General features: G+C 29.1%; 1 pseudogene; it reads right to left on the minus strand.

The window, feature by feature from the left end:
• Nucleotides 1-21,202, minus strand: part of LOC149511957 (protein HEAT INTOLERANT 4-like) — a 39,315-nt pseudogene extending 18,113 nt beyond the window's left edge.
• Between the last annotated feature and the right edge of the window lie 838 nt (nt 21,203-22,040).

Genomic DNA, 22,040 nt, shown 5'->3' on the forward strand with positions numbered 1-22,040 from the left:
ATAATAATAATAATAATGGTTTAATTAAAATTAAAAAAATAAAACAAATTAGAAAGAAGAAGAAGAAGAGACAAACAGAAAAATTCAAACAGAATAAGAAACAAAGAGGTAAGGGCTAGTGCCAGTGGGTATTATGTATGGCACCACCGGCCACCTGCAACCCTGCCCTGGCCATCATGTCACCTCCTATCTAGTCCCCTCACTAGAGCACTGTAGCTCCATCAGCACTTCTTGTTTCTCAAACACCCAGTCCCTTTAAATGCTAAGCTCAGACACACCTAAAAGGGCTCTCAGACTCAAAAAGAAAAAAAATACAAACACAAGCACCCAAGCTTTTCCACACCCAGAAGACCCAAATTCCTACATATAGAAACCTCAGCTTTTCTACATTCAGAAGCTCTCGCAAACAAGTCCCTAAACACCCAACCAAAAAGATCATAGAACAACACACAGTTCTTCCCGTAGGGAGGAACCTCAGCGCCAAAGCTTTCCTGTAACAAAAAAAAAGATTGTTAGTTTGAGTTTTCAAAAAAAAAAGGAAAAAATTAAAAAAAAAGAGAACAGAATCCTCAAAACTTGATTTGTTCATATCAAGACTGTTTTTGATAAAAAAGACACCGAATTTGACAAGAGAAAGCCGAGAAGAGATTCTGGAAGGTTTTTCTCATTTTTCAATCACCGACGACTATCGTCGAAGGTGAACCTCAGCTGCAGTTGGAGCAACGGCACGGTGCTGGATTTGGGCGAAGCTCTGAAATTTTTTGTTTTAAGAAAAGGATGAAAATGATTTGAAAAAAAAATGTTGGCTTTTATATAAAAAAAAAAACCCAAAACGATGTCGTATTGAACCAGGAAGGATCTGCGCATGCCCGTGACCTGACTTGGGATCCGCGCAACCGACCCGCTGACCCATCTCTTCCAATAGCTCTGAACCGATTTAATCAAATTGGATCGAACCGTCAAACCACCAAACCAACAGTCGATCGAACCAACGTTGATCGGATCGTTAACCAATCCGGTTCAAGTAATTTTTTTTATGCTTTTTTAATTTTTAATTTTTTTATATATTATGTATCAATTTTTGTTTTTATTTCATTATTGTTATTTTTGTATACTTAAGACTTTTAAAATTTATTGTTTTACAATAAGCATTAATAATAAAATAATAATAACGATAGTAATAATAACAACAACACCAATAACAAAAAAAAACTTTTGATTCTTTTTTATTTTCTCTAAGAATCATAACCCAAGTTTTAAAAAATAATAATAAAATAAGTATAAAATGATCATAGAATAAATTAGTAATTTTATTATTAATAAGTTCTTATAAAAAGGAAATACATGATTTTTTAATTAATTTTTAAAAATCATAAAAGTTGAACTTGCTCTAAAAGTTTACCTAGATGTTTGAAATTTTTAAAAATGTTCGTGTTTTTTTAAAAACATATTAATAATAATAAAATAAATCCTAAAATCAAAACCCTACATCTTCCAACCCTAAAATTGAAGTCCTAAAACCTTAAACTCTAAAATTTAAACCCTAAAATCTCAAACCATAAAGTCAAAACCCTAAAACCTTCAAACCCTAAAATTGATATCCCAAATCTCAAACCCCAAAATCAAAACCCTAAATCCTCATAACCCTAAAATCAAAGTCCTAAACCCCAAACTCTGAAACTCAAAACATTAACCTTAAGATTCAAAATCCTGAACCCTGAAATTCAAAGCCTTAAAATCCAAAACTCTAAAAGTCGCAAGTTTGGTATGCAATCCTGAATCATTACCCGAAAGTCACTAGACCTTAAAACCTCGACCTAAACTTATACTCAAAACTATTCTGAAACTTTAAGGATACGTGTGAAAATTTCTAATGGAATAGCTTGTTACCAAATGCCGTATAGATGATGGGGTCCTTTAGAAATTTTATTCCGTTAAAATTTTCATGTGAGTCCTTAATTCATTTCAACCATAGGGTTAATAACTAATTAATAATAAAATGGGTCTTAGATATAAATATACGTATCTAAACTCTGCCTAGATGTTAGAGAGTCAATGTGGTCTCATTGTATTCAAGAATCCATTTTTTTTAATTGCGTTTCATCATCTTGCATAATATCCATTGGCATATATATGCATAATTATATTGTTGTTGACACTTATTTCGTATTTCTCTATCTTTGATCTTTATCTGTTACCTAATAATACCATTATTTCTTTCTTATATAAAATGTCTCACAAAAAAAAAAGAGATATATTTTTAAAACAAAAATAACATTCTGAAGGAAATAATTCTCGGTACTCTACCTAAATGTTGGAGAGTCACCAACAATTATCTTCTACAAAGAGTGTTATTTTTATTTTAAAGAATATTGTGTTAAATCTTAAGTGAAAAGAGTTATTTTAAATTCTGCCTAGATATTGAAAAATTTTAAGGTAATTCTTTAACTTAAAGATTTTCTCAATATTTCTAAATAAAGAGCTTTTAACAAAATTTTACTTTTTAAAATGAAATGAATTATTATTAAATATTAAATTAAAACTGTTTCATCCAACACTTAAAATAATGCATAATTAATTGGTATCAATTTATGGGCATTGTGAGGGTGTTAACCCTTCCTCACACATAACCGACTTCCGGACCCAACTTAGTTTTTGTTGATTGAAATTTATCTTTTTGATAAATTTTAAATTCGCTTTTATAGTTTTATTCAAAAGATAAACTTTTGAGTGTTCAATCACACTCTAAAAAAGATTGATGGTGATTCTCTTATTTTTTTTCCTTGATTTTAAAATTTTTTATGTCTAGTGATCCCAAAACCATTACGACAAGCAGCAGACATGTGAAGTTAATGCGCACTCCAGCAATTAACATCCAGAGATATCTAGATAACTCACAAGGCAGACAATTCCCGTATTTCTTGAGACAATCTAGTTTCATTTGTTTCACAGCAACCCTGCAGGAGTTTCAAAAATAAAAAGTTAACCTGAAATACATGCATGCATTGAAAATATACATATGCACACCCAAATTCAGGGAGAGATACATAGCAAACCAAATGAAGTGCTGAGACTTCAGTCATGCTTATTGAAAATAACAATATAATAGAAACTTGTGGTCATCCACAGAGGCTTGAGCACTTTCTTATCAATGTGCATTTCTAGTATTTGGACCCTCCTGGTTTTGTGGTTTCCTATTGAAATGTCCATGTTTGGAGAACACTATTTGTATGTCTGTGTATTAGCTAAGTTGACCTTATTTTAAACAATTCATAAATTTCTTTCTTGTATAGATTGTAAACAATTATTTCACGGCAAGTTTATGGACTACAAATTTCTTTCTCTGGAAGTACTGGCACAGCAACAAACTGATCAGAATCCATTGGCAATTTCAAAAGAAGCAAACCTGATTCCAGCACTTATAGCAAACCTGATTCCAGCACTTATAGCAAATCTTTTAGAGAGAACCAAAAGAAGCGTGACCCAAGTTGACAATCTAAGAAAAATGCATTTCAAATAAAGACACCATGATTGGCTCTAGTTGACAATCTTACGCAAAAGAAAAAACATTAAAAAGAATTGTAAGTGTTAGTGTGCATAACTATACCTTCTCTAAGTGCAGCTTAAGATGAATATTTGAGATTTCAGTCTATCAACTTGGCTGTCTCTGGAAAGGAATCAAAATATACAATCACCTCAAAAATTGATTTTGAATCAATTCAAACTCAAAATTAATAAAGATGAAAAATAGATAATATTTCATTTATCAACTTGGCCCACTATATAGATGAATTAGATTAAATAATCCCCTTAATGATTAACTTTAAATCTTATCAAAAAATAAAAAATCAAAATTGGGTACCTATTCTCAAGTGGAATATATGGAACCCAGTCCATCTTCATTTGTCTCATGGGAACAATCTCTTCAGCTTCTCTATGCACCGAGTTAATACCAATCTTATCTGAAGGTGGGAAAGCAAACACAACCTGAAAAGAAGCACCGAAAGTCAAAGATTAATCAGTAAGAAGATACAGCCAGGTCATGGTGGAAAGAACTATTTTCAACAAATCAATCTCATAAACCATTAATAATTATGTCATTGCAGTTGTAGAAAATAATAAACCACTGAAAAAACAACAAAGATGCACACTTATCAATCATAAAAGAAAGCTAGACCGAAGTTAGGAAGATTTTAACTCTCAACATTCTAGACTGTTGCTAATTTGGTCCTAATTAACTAAGCAACGTCATGGTAACTCTTTCCATAAAAAATATAATAGATTGAGATGGCATTTTGCACTGAATAAAACGTAAGGAAAATGGTCCATAAAATGCATCTTGATATGGCCATCAAAAGGCAGTGAGTGACAAAATCATGTCCACAGCTATAGCGGTGAAGTAACGAAACCCATTTATCCAAGAGGCAAAGCCCTGAGTTCTAAGATTCTAAGCTTGACAACTGCACCTCAAAGGAAAAGCCACACTGAAGCGTCGAAGGAAAATGTTGAAATGAGATCAGCAAGGGAATATATAACTTCAATGCCACATAGAAATACTGTTGAATAATAAACCTTTAGCATAAAAGATGGTTAAAGATGCTATTATTACTCTGCCCACTCATCACAAGATGAAGAAGGAAGAAACATCCCTTGAATCAATTTAGCATGACAAGCATTAAAATCACTCCACAACAATGCTAGACAACTTACAGCTACAACCACGTTTATAAAAATGACTTTGCTTTCTCCCTAGAAAGGGACCAATTGAGCTGCACAAACAGAAAATAACAAAAAATAATCAAGTGTAATTGATGAACAAAAAGGACAGGTCAGAAGAAATTTAAACTGCATGATGCAAGAAAGAAACTTATGGGAACTTAGATCAAATCAAGAACCTAGCACACAAGCTTTCTTTCTTACATTTTACACAATAAAATAAATATATAACAATAGAAGGGGCAATGCAGCCAATGGCATAAAAAACATTTTCTCCCCTCAAGAAGCCACAAATTTTCTGTATAAATGTGCAAAATACCAGGACCAGGGCTGTGAACTACTTACGCTCCGTACAACCAAAGAGATAAACTTCCTTTCCATATGGATTTCCCCTCTCTTCAAATGCATCCTGAACATAAAAAGAACAGTAAAAAAATCCAGTTAGCTCTAAACCAAACTTCGTATGATACTTGGAGAAAACCAAAGCAGCAATCCAGCAACTAAAAATGAGAAATGAGAAGGCAAAAAAAACCTCCTGCAACTCATAGATTGGAAAAGTTTCAGTTGTATTAGTAAACAATGTGCAATTGATTCCACTGCCACACAGCAAAAGAAAAACGAATTGTACTCAACAGGAATTACAATCATGAAAAAGGCGAACCAAAAATATAACATATGAAACTAAAAAATTCCAACCTCTGTAAAATGCAGCTTCCCATAAGTCTTCCCACACAACGTAAATTGACAATTTCATCAAAACGAATTTACAAAACAATAACAAAGCAAGACTTTACCCCATTTAATTATATCAATAAATATTATTCAAGCTCCAAATTTTTACCCATTAAGCTTTAATCTTCACAGAAGAATGCGAAAGTTCATTGTAAACAGGTTCTTTGTTGAAGCAAGGAAGTGTTGTAAATAAGTAAAACTGGATATATCAGAGACGGCTGAGAGGATGATTGGATTAAAGTATTGAGTGCAGCGGTATGTTATAGTAGATGGTAAAATAAGACTGAGTAGAGAAGAGAATAAAGCTCACAAAAAGATTTAGAAAAGAGGATTATAAAGAGAGTTTGAGAGAAAATGGTGAAAAATCAAAGTTTAAAAGTTCATCATAAATTGTGAAAACTCTTATTTATAAGTTTCAAGAATAGAAGTTACATATTTTGAGTATTAAATAGGAATAATGGTGAGCAGTGAGAGAATTGACTATTATAAAAGGTATAAATATATTGTTTAATAAGAGTTTAATTAGTTTATTGGTAATAGGCATAGTGAATATAGAAGTGCACTATGTTTTACATGAAAGAGAGAAGCACTCATATTTTAGGAAAGTTTAAAAGAAAATCTCTTAACTATCTCTATATTTAATTCACCAAGCGAAGCTTTTCAAAACATCCTAATAGTGAAATTAACCTAAGAACCCTGTTATATTTTGGGGTTATTTTTACTTTTTCTTTGTTAAAGTAACTTTTGATCCGTCTTTTGTAGAATAACTCCTAATGAAGCAACTTGTATTTCAAGAGTTTTTTTGATAAAAGTGTTGGTCATGTTTCTTGAGGAAGTTGTTTCAAAAATAGTTATTGTATAAAGGTATTGTTCTATAAAGGAGTTGTTCCATTAATAGCTGTTCTGTAAAATAACCTTTGCTGAAACAGTCTTATCACCTATTCCATAAAATAACCTTAATTGAAACAATCTTATCACATTTTCTGACTTATTCTCAATTTTAACAACTTTAGAGAAATTTAAAAGAATAAAGTATTAGTAACCAAAATCAAGTATCTATAGTTTACCCTTTACATGAGAATTCTTAATATAAAAAGTTCTCATCCACTAGTACAATGAAAGAGTAAAAGTAAAATATATATATGAAAATAAAATATATAGTTTTATATTTTTTTACTACATATGAACGAATTCTTTGAAAAATGTAAACGGGTTCTTTGTTGAGGTGAAGAAGCATTGTAAATAAGTAAAATAAGATGTACTAGGAGACAAAAGAAAGATTGGAGTAGATCTTGAAGTATTGAGTATAGCGGGAAGTGGTGATATATGGTGAAGTGAGGCAGAGTAGAGAAGAGAATAAGGCTCAGAGAAAGATTTAGAAAAAGAAAATTATAAAGAGAGTTTGAGAAAAAATGGTGAGAAATCTATCAAAGTCCAAAAGTCTCTCATGAATTGTGAAAACTCTTATTTAGGTTTCAAGAATAAGAGTTATATATCTTGAGTATTCAATAGGAATAATGATGAGTAGTGGAAGAATTGACTATTACAAAAGATATAAATGTATTATTTGATGATAGTTTAATTTGCTTCTTGGTAATAAGCATAGTGAATATAAAAGTTCACTATCCATTCTAAAGAAAAAAGAGAAGTACTTATATTTTAGGAAAAAGTTAAGAGAAAACCTCTTAACTAGTTTCATATCTGATCCATCAAGTCAAACTCTCTGGAACATCTCAATAGTAAAATTAACCCAAGAATCCCACCATATCTTGGGTTATTTTCACTTTTTCTTTTGTTAAAGTAACATTCGGTGAAGCATCTTTTATGAAATAACTCTTAATGAAGCAACTTGTGTTTTAAGAGTTTTTTGGTAAAGGTGTTGGCTTGTTCCTAGAGAAAGTTGTTCCAAGAACAGCTATTCCGTGAAGGTGTTGTTCCGCAAATGAGTCGTTCCTTAAATAGTTATTTTGTAAACAACTATTTTGTAAAAATGGTTGTTTGATGAATAACTATTCTGTAAAATGACCTTTATTGAAATAGTTTTATCACCTGTTCCATAAAATAACCTTTATTGAAACTGTTTTATCACCTGTTTTAACTTATCATCAATTTTAATAACTTTAGAGAAATTTAAAAGAATAAAGTATTAAGTATATACATTTTGCCCCATGTATAAGAATTCTTAGTATAAGAAGTTCTTATGCATTAGTACAATGAAAGAGTAAAAGTAAACTATATATCTAAGAAAATAAAAATATATATTTTTATATTTTTTGACTATATATGTATGGATTCTTTGCCTCTGTATGAAAATTGTTTGATGTAAATTAAAGAATGTTTCATGCATAGAATGATCAAATTTTAAAAATTATTAAAACTTTTAAATGTATAGAACAATTAACGAAAGTGTTTTCCTAAAGAAAATAGGAGAAGAAATAGTAGAAGTGTTTATTTTTTAAAAAAATAAAAAAGTAAGTAATAAACATGTTTCCTTAAAAAATAGTAGAATACATAATTAAAATGTTTCCTTACAAAATAGGTGAACAAATAATGAGAATGTTTCTTTAAAAATTGGAAAAAGTAAAAGGAATAGGTAATGGTAGTATTTTCTTAAAAGATAAAAAACCTATTAAAAGGAATAGATAAATGAGTGTTTCCCTAAAAAATAGAAAAATTGCTAAAAGAAATAGATAATGGAAGTATTTACCTAAAAAATAAAAAAATTACTATAATGAATAGGTAATGAGAGTATTTCCCTAAAAATAAAAAAATATTAAAAAAAAGTAATAAGGTGTTCTCTAAAAAAATAGAGAAGTGATTAAAATGAATAATAAAAAAGAATATATATATATATATTGTCACGCTTTAAGACTAAGACACAACACAGTCATATTACTTTGAAGTAATACTTTAAAATTATACGAAGCCTTTTTTCTTAATCATTCTAAAATTCTTCAATAAAATTATTTACCAAATAAAATCCATATCTTTAATCCAACTAACGATAAATCTATATATATATATATATATATATCAAATATAAACTAATAAAAATACAAAACTATTTCGTAAGATCTCACTAACGAACAATGTCTTTAATACTCAAGTGATATTTCCAATTTGATCCTCTAGCTCTCTAAAGACCAAGCATACTTATCATTTTAATTATCTGTAAAGAAAAAGTTAAAAAGAAATGAACAAACCACAACTCAACAAGTATAACCTCATATATTTTACTGGATCAAGCTTGTTTTCATACATACCAATATAAAACATTCGTTAAATCATAATATCAAAACATTTCAAAAATCAATATTATGTCAAACATTTTGTAGATAACAAATCAATATTAAACATATCAATTCATAAATCATTTCAAAATTGTTGCCATTCAAATATCGTAATTAAATTAAATCATGAATCAATATTTAAAAATCATCATTATCATTTGTTTATCATATGTTATGGTCACTGCTATAACCTGTGATATTGACCGTATCAATAATTTCATCCTCATGATCATTACTAACTATTATAATCTGTTAGCGAAAGCCTTACGCTAACTACTATAACCCATTAGTAAGGCCGTATGATCATGACTATGCTAACTAATATAACCTGTTAGCCTGGGTCATAAAACTAGTTTCGGTGTCAATGATCCCACTTCCTTGGGATGTAAAAATGTAGCTGTCATAAAATTGTTCTTTAAACATGAATCATTTTCCAATTTTATTCATAAGCATGATCCATCATTTACATAGCAAAAACACAAACTAATCATATGCTTGATCAATTTTCATATAACAAAAATAAAAAAAATAAAACATTTACTCATTTAGAAACATACATATATACATAGGTTTGAAACCAAGCAAAGTGTGTGAGATTCTACTAACTTCTTTTCGATTTCACCACTTAGTTTTTTCCCAAAAATTATTAATGGCTTATTCAAGATCATTTCAACTCATCTGAAATTAATCAACCTTTTTTGAGACAATTTATACTAAAAACAACTAAGTTACTCAAGAATTAACTTAACTAATTAATTTTAGCAACTCGCGCTACTTTTACTAAAATGATCATATCTCAAGATATACAACTTGAAATTAAGATATTTTTAATGCGTTAGAAACTAGACTTGATAAGCTTTCTAACCATATATGGCTCACCTCATAATTCCTTGTATACTAATTATAATAAAATTTTCAATTGACATTATATGCTGCTTTGAGATAGCATGTCTAACTTCTAATAAAAATTAAATATTTATTCATAGGAGACTCCAATTCTACTTGTTTTGTTAGAAATTAGACTCAATAATATTTTCAAACATGTATGGCTCAATTCTTAATTCCTTGTATAAAATTTAAGACATTTTTCATAATTCAACCATGATGCTATTGCCATATAGCCTACATATCTTTAAGTAAAAATTAGACAACTCTTCATAGAAAATCCAAATTCGACTTTCATTTATTTCATTAGAAAGTAGATTCAACATGTGTTCTAACGATATATAATAATTATGGCAAAATCTAATCTCTTGATATAGAATATTGTTTTAGTCTACTATTATAGATAATAGTATCTTATCTAAAAATATAATTTCTACTTTAAGTTTTAAAAATCCAAATCCCAACTTTCTGCATTCACAATCTACTTAATAATCATCATTAAATCTTATTAACATGAATTAAATAAAACCCAATAATTTACCCAAATTGATCATGAAGATTAATGAAAGAATTCATTTTATTTTATTTTTCTCTCGAAACTTTAACTTCATATAATAGCAACCAACATGACATATTTCTTAAACAAAAAGATGAAATATAGTCACTTTTAGGAGATTAACTTGATTGTAGCTTCTGATTTCCAATCTGCATCTTGATTTTTCATATTCTTTAACCTTAAGAAAGATGAGGAAGAATAATTCTAATTTCTTTTTTGTTTCATAATAGCTATATTTTCTTTTATATAATATCTCAGCCTTTTTATCTCTTACTAATTAATCATTTAATAAACTAATGGGTTTAGTATTATTTTAGCCTAATTATCATTTGGGCTGGGGTATTACATATATATATTTTAAATTCAATGAAACAATTAATGTGACTATTTCCTTTAAACAAAAATATGCATAAATTCAATCTTTAACAATAAAATTATCTTTCATATAACAAAAATAAAGAGGAGCAATATATATAACTTTTTTTTAATAACAAAAAAAAAGTAAAATTTGTAATTATTTCTTTTATCACTTCCTTGTATAAGAAAGTAAAGAAAAGTTTTTAACAATGATGTGCTGTTTTAGTGAATCATAATTAGTTTGTATGTTATTTTTTTAAAAATTGTTTATATGTAATGGGGTATAACTTTAACATCAAGACATGAAGCATTTGATGGATGCTTAAAAAGTGAGAATATGGGTTTATACAACTTGGAAAAGCAGACTTGTATCAAGAACTCATTGATTGAAAGTTGGCAGCTACCAAAGCAACTCTTTTGTATTCTTAAAAAAATTGTTAAAATTAGTAGGTTGATGTTTTTCACCTCGTTATATGTTAGAACCAAGCCAAAATTCTTTTTAAAGATTTAATCATGTCATTTAATAGTGTTTTGTCATACTCAAATTAATGAATAAATTAATTATAATATAGTAGAATTTTGCATAAGATATGAAGAATATTAAAATCTTTTAAGAATAAAATTTGATGGAATTGGAAGAATAAAAATTGAAGACTTTGAGATTTCATTAAAAATTATTTTGAATAACAAAAATAAATATTTTTTATTAAAGAAATTGATTCTTTGATCCTATAAATATAAAAATTATATTGAAAAAATTTTCAATTCAAAGTGAAAGTCTAATTTCTTTTAAAATTTTTTTTTATCTTTTGAACAAGTATTTTTTTTTTAACTTTTTTTTCTATCTTCATTTGTTTATTCAATTTATATATATATATATATATATATATATTGTGGCTAATCTCTGGCTTGCCCATTTCAAGCAAATAGTTGAGCTATGGAAGTCGTGTGAAGGCACTAGTCTCGTCAAATCAATTGAATTAAAAAAAATATTTGTGATATTCTTATATGTATGTCATCATAACTTCTATGTGTATAATAAAAAAATTGATGGATAGTTTTAGTCTTAATAATAGTTTTGATGGATAGTAATTTTATAATAAATAATAGTGTTAATAGTACATTTTAAAGTTATGATACTATTGTTTATTGGAAAACGTAAAAGAAGTAAAAAATAGTATTTATTATCATATTGTTATGATGAGATTTTATATTTCAATTTTTTTTGTTATATTGTTTTATGTGATACATGTGAATTGTTATAGAAAAGAAAAAGAATTGATTTGTTTGATAAGTATGTTTTATATGATATATTAACTGTATATGAATAATTTTTTAACAATTTATTCTTTGTTTAAAAGTTCTAGCAAATTTCTTTTCTTTAATTATTTGACTTTTTTTTAGGGTATTTGATTTTTTATTTTTTTAGAGTAAAAACAAAAACTATTGTGTGTGTTTAAGAAAAACTTATTTGAATTCTGTTGTTGATTTCTTGTAGGTATTCTTCAATTTCAATGTCGAGAGTTAATTATGGTCAATCTTCCCACACAATTTGAGCTCCTGTGAGAAAGAGAAAAAAAATAATATTTCAGAAGATTCTATTTCAAAAGCGCATCTTGGAAAGAAAGTATGTCTTCGTGATGGAAAGAGTTATGTACTTCATTCTTTTCCCCAAGATTGGTTAAATAAAATCATTAGAAAAGGAGAAAAAGATCATTTTTGGGAACAAGTGTGTGAGAGAAAGATTTTTTTCTTATCAAAGTCTTAATATTGGCTATTTTTGGCAAAGTAATGGTTTTAAAGCATCAACCTATAGAGTTTATATTCTAGGCTCCTCTATTCTAAAAAGTTCAAGTTTGAATATGGAGTGTTTCCACTTTTTGTTACTAAGTTTGGTTGAAATTCACAACCTGTTCAAGGTTAGGAAGATTGGTTGAACAAAATAATTAAAAAGCCTACTATGCAAAAGTTTTATCTTCAGTAGGGGTGCTTAATGTTGTATAAGTTACCTCCAAACTTCGTATTCATAAAGAAGGTAGAATGGATGCATGGTGTGCTATTTTGACAAATGGAACAATTTTTCTTATGCTATAATCACTACTTGAAAAGGGTTCACTTTTACTCTGGAAGATATACGTGTTCTTCTTAAACTTCCTTATCTTTAGAGACAATATTTGTACATTGAATTGTATAAAATAGAAAAGAAAATTTGTAGCTTCTTCTGTGATTTGCTTAAGTGTTAAAAGGAAAAATCTAATATAGCTCGATTATCTAATTAGGTTGGACTTTTTTTTTATAAGTTCAGAATAAAAGAAGATGAAAATAACTCTCAGGAATTTCTTGATTCTAAGTATGAAGTGGAAGCACTATTGATGATGTAGTTAGCTTGGTATGTATTTTTAAGATGTCTAGATAATGGAATTAGTCCAGCTCTGATTCTTATATCTATTAAAATTGCTAACGGTATGCGTTTCTTATTAGCTCATCTCTATCTCGGATTTCTTTCTAAGTGATTGGATTTATATCTTTCAAAAACTGAAGCATCAATTGTTCGGTAAAAGATTTTAACGTATATCAATTTTTCTTCATTCAGATGTGCTTGTGGGAAAGATTTAGTGTTTGTGCTCCAATGCCTAATTCACATCCTCCACTTGCTATTTCTTCATCCAGCCTTCTCTTCAAAAATAATTATAGAGCTTGGGCATGGCATAATCAGAGTATTAAAAAAAGTGTTCTTGAAATGTTAGATATAGCCAAAAAGTTTATTTGGCGCCCAAACTTGTAGATGAAAAATGGTTATGGTGATCATGCTTTTTACTATGGTACGCCAAGCCAACTTCATTCTCAAACATTAAATAGGCAAGAAATTGAGTTCTATTTCTAGATTAACTAATTATGCTGCATTTTATAATATAGAGTACTACTGCTAGTATTGATAGAGATTCACATTCATTGAAGTATATTCAATGTGTAAAGTTACACGTCAATTTAGGTACGATTAAATGGTTTCACGTGCTCTTCTTATGCCTTTGGATGAAGATTTTTTCTTTTATGTTTCTGAGTTTCTTTTTTATGAAGTTTAGAAGAAATATAAAGAGGTTAGACACTATGTTGTGCCACTATTTGATAAAGACAGCTACTACAGTTTTGGATGGCTTGCTTATTGGGATGAACGTATTTTTTATTGGAACACCTTTTGCATACCATTGTCTAATTCTAAGAAATATCTTCCAATTCTCAATGTTGCTCCGAGTGACATATCTTTGTGCTTGATACATATTTCATCCAAAGAAAAAGAAAAAACATGTGAGAATCAAATAGATGAAGAAACCACTGGGATTATTACTTCTCATGCTTCATGTCAATCAAAAGAGAAATATGTATCTTCTCACAAAGTAAGCTCTTCTCATTTTTGTTATTCTTTTTTTTTTGGGTAAAGATGTATATTTTATCTTTATATTTTGCTTTTACAGGAAAACTTTACTTAGAAAGAAGGACTTATTGTTATTAATGGTGACAAGTCTTGTGATGATGAATATAATGATAGGATTGATGGTGAATACTTTTCGAATACGGATGATGATGTTTAAAAAGATGATAATGAAGTTGATGCTGATAATATCCAAGTAGATAATTCTAAATCTTTAATTGATATTGATGCTAATGATTTTTTTAATAAGTTTGTCAATGATATTTATAATGACAAAATTGTAATCTCAAAAGTGAACAAAGTTGTTGGTGATGTTATTCGGAGTGCTCAACCTCAAATTGTTCAGACTCAACTTGTTCAAACTATTATTGCTTTTGATATGGCTCCTCATGTTTCTTTTTATCCAATATCGAGGCATAAGAATACTGTTAGTGTTTTTGATACTCCTGAAACACATTCTGCGAGTATTCTAACCTAAGTGGATTAGATTTTTATGGTTTTTTTGTTCTATCATAATATGTGAAATATTTAGATTGTATTTATCAGAAAGAAAGTAAATATTGGAATACATGTATATTTCAGAGTGAAGATTTTATTTCTTGCACTTTGAATGTTTTGGGAAAAGTTTTATTGATTGTAGATACATTATTGTCTAATGTTTCTTTAGAAAGATTGTTGTTGATGTTATAATTTATAGATGATACCTTAAAAGTTGGATTTAGACTTGGGTGTATTAACATATGTATGTCTAAAGCCAAAGTTTTTCTTTCTGTAGGAGCTAAGAAAACTAAAGTGGAAACATAGAAAAGATTACCTTACTTCAAAAGGAATTAGAGTTGCAAAAAGATCATTAGGCTGAGTTATGGAAGAAGTTGGAAACTATTTCTCAGTTTTGCAAGGCTAACTCTTTTTTATGAAGTTACATAGTCAATTAGATCTTATTTTTTTATTTCTTTACTTCAACATTTCTCTTGTTTTTTTTTTAAACTTTTCTTAGTGTTGGTTGAATACTTTTTTTTACATCTTTTCTTTATTTTTTCATTGCTAATAATTATTCTTCATTTCTACTTATATGCGACCAAGGAAAATTTTTTCTCAACTTTACATTAAAAAGAGAGTATCTCTTAACTCAATGTTTAGGAGATTAATTCAGTCCTTTTAAAAAGCGTTAACGTTATAGTCAATGTATGATTTGTAAATGTACATAACATATTTCAGTCAAAATATGAGCGATAAAACTGTGATTGAAGTATAAGTAGAAAAGTATAATCAAAACATAATTAATAAAAACTGCGGCTATAAATAATAAAGTACAGCTAAAATATAAGCGATAAAGTTACGACTAAGGTAAATTCACTTTTCAATCATCAAACAGAAAAAAAGTGGAGTTTAAGTCTTATACATGAAATTTCTTGATGTATTAAAAGTGGATAAGTGCTGTGATAGCACTATTTTAAGGATTCATCAACTTGCAATAGCCATTATTATTTACTTCATATACAATAAATAGTCGTTCCCACTTTAGACTGAACTTTGAAGCTAGTGTTCTTTTTGTGATATGTTCTGCAGCATGTAGTACCAAATCACTTTCTTCAAAATTTCTCTTCTTCACTAACTTATCATAGGCTTTAAACAATTTTCTTTGGTACATTGACAAGTTTTTCTTTGCCTTATCTTTTATTTCTCCTAATGCTTCTAATTTTAAAATTCATAAACAATCATTATCAAACCTAACATCTAGAGCTAGTCTTATAGAAGGCAATAGTATTTTGGCTAGTAATACAACTTTTGTTCCATATACTAATGAAAAAAGAGTCACTTTTATAGGTCATTGTTTTGGAGTTTTATACACCCATAATGCTACTGGGAGAGCTTTACACCTCTATTTCGGCTCTTTATAGACCATTTTACTAGGTATTTTAAATAAAACTTTGTTGTGGCTTCAGCTTGACCATTTCCTTTTAGATAGTAAAGAGATAATTTCACATGATCAACATCATAAAGTGCAAGTAATTCTCTCACATTTGAGTTGATGAATGGAGTGCTATTATCTGACATAACTCTTTTGGGTATTCTAAAAAAATAACTAATGTTCTTTTTAATAAAGTTTGCCACTGCTGGACCTGTTGCATTCTTTAAAGGAATAGTTTCTACCCGTTTCATGAAATACTCTATTGCTGCTAGTATCCATGTGTAACTTTTGAAAGAAGGACTAATATGCCCAATCAAATTGAATGCCCAAGTATTCAAAGGTTAAGGAGTGGTAATGCTATAGGGTTTTACTGCTGGAGCATGTATGGCATTTCCATGAACATGGCATGGGTAATATTTCTTTGCATGACTCAAAACATCTGCTTCTATAGTAGACCAGTAATACCTAATATCTAAAAGTTTTTGATAGAGCTTCTTACCTTTTTCATGTTTTTTACTATTCTTACCATGTACTTCTTTTAACAATAGTTGTACATCAATTGGAGATACATATTTCAAAGACTTTTTCGAGAATGAGATTCAAAATTAATCATTCCCATTCATGAAAAAATTTTGAACTCTTTTCTTAAACCATCTTGCATCATGATAATTAGTTAAAAGAACTCTATTTTTGAGATGATCAATATAAGGCCTTCGTCAATCACCAACACTACCAATAAAATTGCATTATTTGACATCAAGAGGTTTAGAACACTTGCTATAAGATTTTTGAAGTTACAATACATCTTTAGACATTATTGGCCAAAAGTATCCAGCTTTTTTAAGTAAATGATGTAATAATAGACTTTTCTCCCCACACAATTGTTCATGTATCATTTTTAATATTTCTTATGCTTCACATTTAGAAACACATCTTGCTAGTACCCCATTGGTACTTTTATGGTATAAAACACCATAGATTAAAACAAAGTGTTTCAAATCTAAAATACTAATAAAAGTAGGCTTGGCCAATTAATTGATGATAGGGAAACGCCAATCTTCATCATTTTCATAATCTGGAGGTTATCACAATTCACTAGATAAACATGGAAGAGTTTTTCTGATTATTGATATAATAATACTTTAATTTTCATCCAGGATCAAAATTTGAAAGCTAAGGTAGCAGGTGCATTAGCATACATATTTATGGATCTTGGGCTATGTTCACATCTTACATTCTGAAACTTCTTCCATAGAGCCTCAACAAGTGTTCTATAAGAAGTTAATATTGGTTTTTTCAATGCGAATTCACCATTGGCCTGCTTAATAATAAGATTAGAATCTCCATGAATATAAAGATTGTTAACTTTAATGGTATTTACTATAAACAATCCTAAAATCAATGTTTCATATTCTATCTGATTATTGGTGCATGCAAAATCCAATTTAAAGGCTAAAGAGATTGTTCTCTACCTGATTCTAGGGAGTTTAACTCTAAACCTAGAATCAAGGAGTGTCATTCTTTTCATGCTTTTTCATCCAATAAGGTGTCTCTTCTACTTGAATAAGATGACTTTAACTCAATACTCTCTTTCGAGGAATCAACTTCTTTACCTGGTGGGATCAAAACTATAGTAGAGCCTTTTTTTGAAGTTGTAAAAGAACCATCAAATATAAATTCTATTCTTTTTCTTTTATATTTACTGCATATATATTTTCATGAAATTCATTTAGAATAGAACAGTGTAGACCTTTTTATTGTTGGGATAAAAAATGTGCTAACAAATCTGAAAATGCTTGAGACTTGATAGCTTTCGACTGAACAATTGATATGTCGAACTCTCCAAGAAAAAAAAGCCATTTTGCTACTCTTCCTAATAAAGCTGGTTTAAAAAGTAAGAATTTGATTGAATATGATTTGATCACCACTATAAGTTTATTAGCCAGAAAGTGGTAACGAAGCTTTTGAGTAGCAAATATCAACACAAGACAGTGTTTCTCCATTGGTGAGTAATTTAACTCACTTTCATGTAGATATCTACTCAAGTAATACACAGGTCATTCTTGCTCTTCCACTTCTTGTGCTAATAAAGCACCAATTAAATGTGAAATAAAAGTAAGATATAATATCATTGGTCGATTTTTCATAAGCATCGTCATGGTTGTTGGATAAGTTAAAATTTTTTTAATCTTGTCAAATTTTTTCTGTTGTTGTACCCCCCATTCAAAAGAAATTCCCATATTCAATAGAGCTTGAAAAAGAATTATTATTTCTCTCAAAGCTAGAATAAATCTTCGAATATAAGAGACTTTCCCTAATAGACTGTTAATTTACTTTTGGTTTATTGAGGTGACATAGATTGGATAGCCTTTCTCTTTATTAGATCAACATCAATTCCTTTTATATGAATTACAAAACCCAAGAACTTCCCAACTAAAACTCCAAAATGCACACTTTAAAAGATTCATCTTTAACTTGTATTTTCTACACCACTCAAAGACTCAATGTAAATTTTGGAAATGATCTGAGGCTTTTTTGGACTTCATTACTATATTATCTATATAACCTTCCATACAATCATGCATCATGTCATGGAAAATGGTTATCATAGCACGCTGATAATTGCACCTAAGTTCTTCAATCCAAAAGGTAAAATGGTGTAATAAAAATTTTCAAATAGAGTTCAGAAAAGTTGTCTTCTCTACATCACTTAGGGCCATTTTAATTTGGTTGTAGCCACTGAATCCATCCATAAATGAGAACATTTCATGGCCAATAGTAGCATTAACTAAAGTATCAATATTGGAAAAAAGAAAATCACCTTTGGGACATACTTTATTTAAGTATCTGAAATATACACATACCTTGATTGCTCCATTCTTCTTCTTAATTAGAATTATATTAGCTAACCAAGCAAGATGTTGTATTGGTTTAATAAACCCAACTTTGAGAAGTTTGTTGATTTTTTCCTTAATCTAGTTTTTAACTTCATGGTGGAACACTCAAGTATGTTGCTTGACATGTTTGCTTCCAAGAGTAATGTGTAATTCATGTGTAACTAGATTTTCTTGTAGCCCAGGCAACTATTCAAATGTCAAAGCAAAAACATCTTAAAATTCTTTCAAGAGTTAAATCAGTGTAATTCTTTGTTCACTTAAAAGATTCTTGCTAATAAAAAGTGGTTTAACCGTCTCTCATTTTTTAACCATGTTTGTTTCTTCCAGTTTATCTCTTTATGGCTTAGGTTGATCTTGAAGTTGTTTTAGAGCTAAGTACAAACTCTTGTATCTTTTATTTACTCATTTTTACTTGTCTTGTATCTTTTATTTACTCATTTTTACTTGAAAACAAAGTGATCACTCATTACGAGGTTCTTATGGTATAGGGGTAAAGAGAGGTGTTTCCCCAAACCCTATGTCCCATCATAACAATAGATAGTTTTACCATCTTTACAAGTGTAAGAACTTGCCTTAGTAGTTTTTCCTTCTACTTTTATTTCATCTCCAAAAGCATTTTCATGTCTTCTTTTTCCACCTTGACATTTTTTTCACCATTATCATCTCTCTTACTAAAGAACTCTTTTTATTTTGGAAGTGAAACACCTATAGGTCTGGCAATAGATGTTTCTCCATATTCTGCTTGATTTTTAAAAAAATACCTTAGTATAATTTACTTTATTTTAATCAAATGGTGCCTTTATAGATAGAATGAAAATTTATTTCCTTTTCAATGACATTTAATACATTGATGGTATATGGATGAGATAATGTTAAGGGTGTACAAGAACTTTTTTCCTATAAGAACATGATAAGCTACATTAGCATCAATAACATGGAAACAAGTCTAATCTTGAATTGGTCATATCTTGAAATTCACTATCACTTGTCTCAATATCAAAATCTCCTTATTATTAAAAGAAATGATACTTATAGGATGACATAAACTTTTTAAGCTAATATTCATTGCCTTCAAAATGGACAAAGGCATAGGGTTCACAGAAGATCTATCATTATTGAATGTTCTTCTGATAGGATATCTATTGATGGTACTCTCTACATAAAGTGGCTTATTCTGAAAATGATGAAGAATACACATATTAGCCTTATGAATACTATGACATTCTCATATCCATTTACCATTTTTCTCATAGATCTTCCTACAATATTACATTCTTTATATTGTTATCTTGTTATCTTCACTAATGCAAGAGTTGCATCTTTTCTTGATTCTTCCATAAACTCAAGTTAATAAAAAAAATGCCTAGAACTGGGTGTTCTCATAAGTAAATTTACAATGGAAAAAGTAACCATATTTGCTACTTACATGTCTTCAAACAGAATAGTTGAAGGAAAAAGATCATCATAATTAGTATGAATGATTATATTCACATGCCTTAGGGATTTTGATAAATTAGAAGTGGATTATTTTTAATTCTATTATTTTCAATTAGCACTTCTCTTACTTGCACTTTTTGATGAAATATTCTATGAAAATTTCTACATTTAGAAAGTGGTGACCAATCATTCAATGATAGTCATAATGTCTTGGGTTGGACTTTTCTTCTGCTATTAGAGGTCATGAAACATAGGGTAGATTTGTATTTTCATCCCTAATCCATTCTTTAAGAAGTGTTTTCACTTTATCCTTAGAACTAAGAATGGTGGAAAGTCAATATCATTATCTTATCTTTTTCTTTGGTTGTCTCTTCTATGGCACATATTAGGCCGAGAAGGTCTCTTTTTTTCTCTTGTTTCATTTTAAATCGTATTCACTGTAAAAGTATTCTTTCTAGTGAAATGATTGATTCCCCATTACCTAAGAACTATATTGTTGGTTCTTCTTATAGCTTCAACCAAAAGCAGTAAAAGTTGGAAGAGACAAATTCTCCAAGTGCACCTTATACTTATCAAATATTCTTTGGATACATACTTTTACTAGCTCCTTCTCATCATGAGAATCTTGAATATCTAACACTCTTTTCCTAAAATGTTGGATGTATTCCATAAGATCTTTTCATGACTTCTGATGTTTTATTCCTAAGTCAATCAAAGTAACATTTTCTTGGGTAGAAAAAATTTTTTTCCAAACATTCTGCACATTTGACTCTATGATTTAACAAAGCCAATTGTAAGATCGACATACCATGTGTACACTTTTTCCATAAAAGACTTAGAGAATCCCTTTAACTTTAAATCATCATCTAATCTAACTCCTCCAAAAGTTTTCACAAACTTTATTACATGCTCACAAGCATCTCCAATCTTGCTATTGAATTGGTTAAACTTAGGACTAGAATAGTCCTTAGGATACGATTTAGCAGCCATTCTAGCAAAATAAGGTAGTTTAAGATCAAATTCAAAAAAGTTCAAGCTCTTGTTCTTTTTCTCAAGCAAATTTTGAAGTTCTTCTTTCGTGGCAAAACCTTGAGTTGTAGTTTGAGGAAAAGCCACAGTGAAAGTACCAACAACTAAGGTGTTGTTCTTACCAAAATTTTCATTAACACCAAGATTTGGCACATTTGTAATGTTTTCTTTATTGCCATTTAGGATAGCTTAATTAGAAGTGTTTTCATTCCCATCAGTAGTAGTTTAGGCTTGAAAGGTTATGGCATTAGAAGATGTGAGTTGGGAGATAGTCTCTTTTAACTTTTGCATCATTTCTTGGAAATTTTAAATTATCTTTATCAGTTCTTGGATATAAGCAGGGGTCTGAGCATTTTGGTTTTTAGTGGAATCCTCCATTTTTTTGGCAAAGCAAGATTAAAAATTGTTTTGCTTAATGCAATCACTCCTTTTTAGTAGTGTTGTCAAAATGTAAACAGATTCTTTGTTGAAGTGAGAAAATGTTGTAAATAAGAAAAACATGATGTATTGAAATATGGCAAAAAGAAAGATTGAAGCAAACCTTAAAGTATTGATTACAGTGACAGGTGCTAGTAGATGTGAAGGTTAAGTAGAGAATAGAATAAGACTCAAAGAAGGATTTAAGAAGAAAAGATTATAAAAAAAGTTTGAGAGAAAATGATGAGAGATCTATCAAAGTCCAAAAGTCTCTCATAAATTATGAAAACTTTTATTTATAGGTTTCGAGAATATGAGCTACATATCTTTAGTATTGAATAGAAAAATATTGAATGCAGTGGTAAATGATGAAGTAAGGCTA

Source organism: Durio zibethinus, chromosome 24, assembly GCF_047325235.1.
Source record: "Durio zibethinus cultivar Kanyao isolate XHJ-2024 chromosome 24, ASM4732523v1, whole genome shotgun sequence".
NCBI classification, from domain to species: Eukaryota; Viridiplantae; Streptophyta; class Magnoliopsida; order Malvales; family Malvaceae; genus Durio; species Durio zibethinus.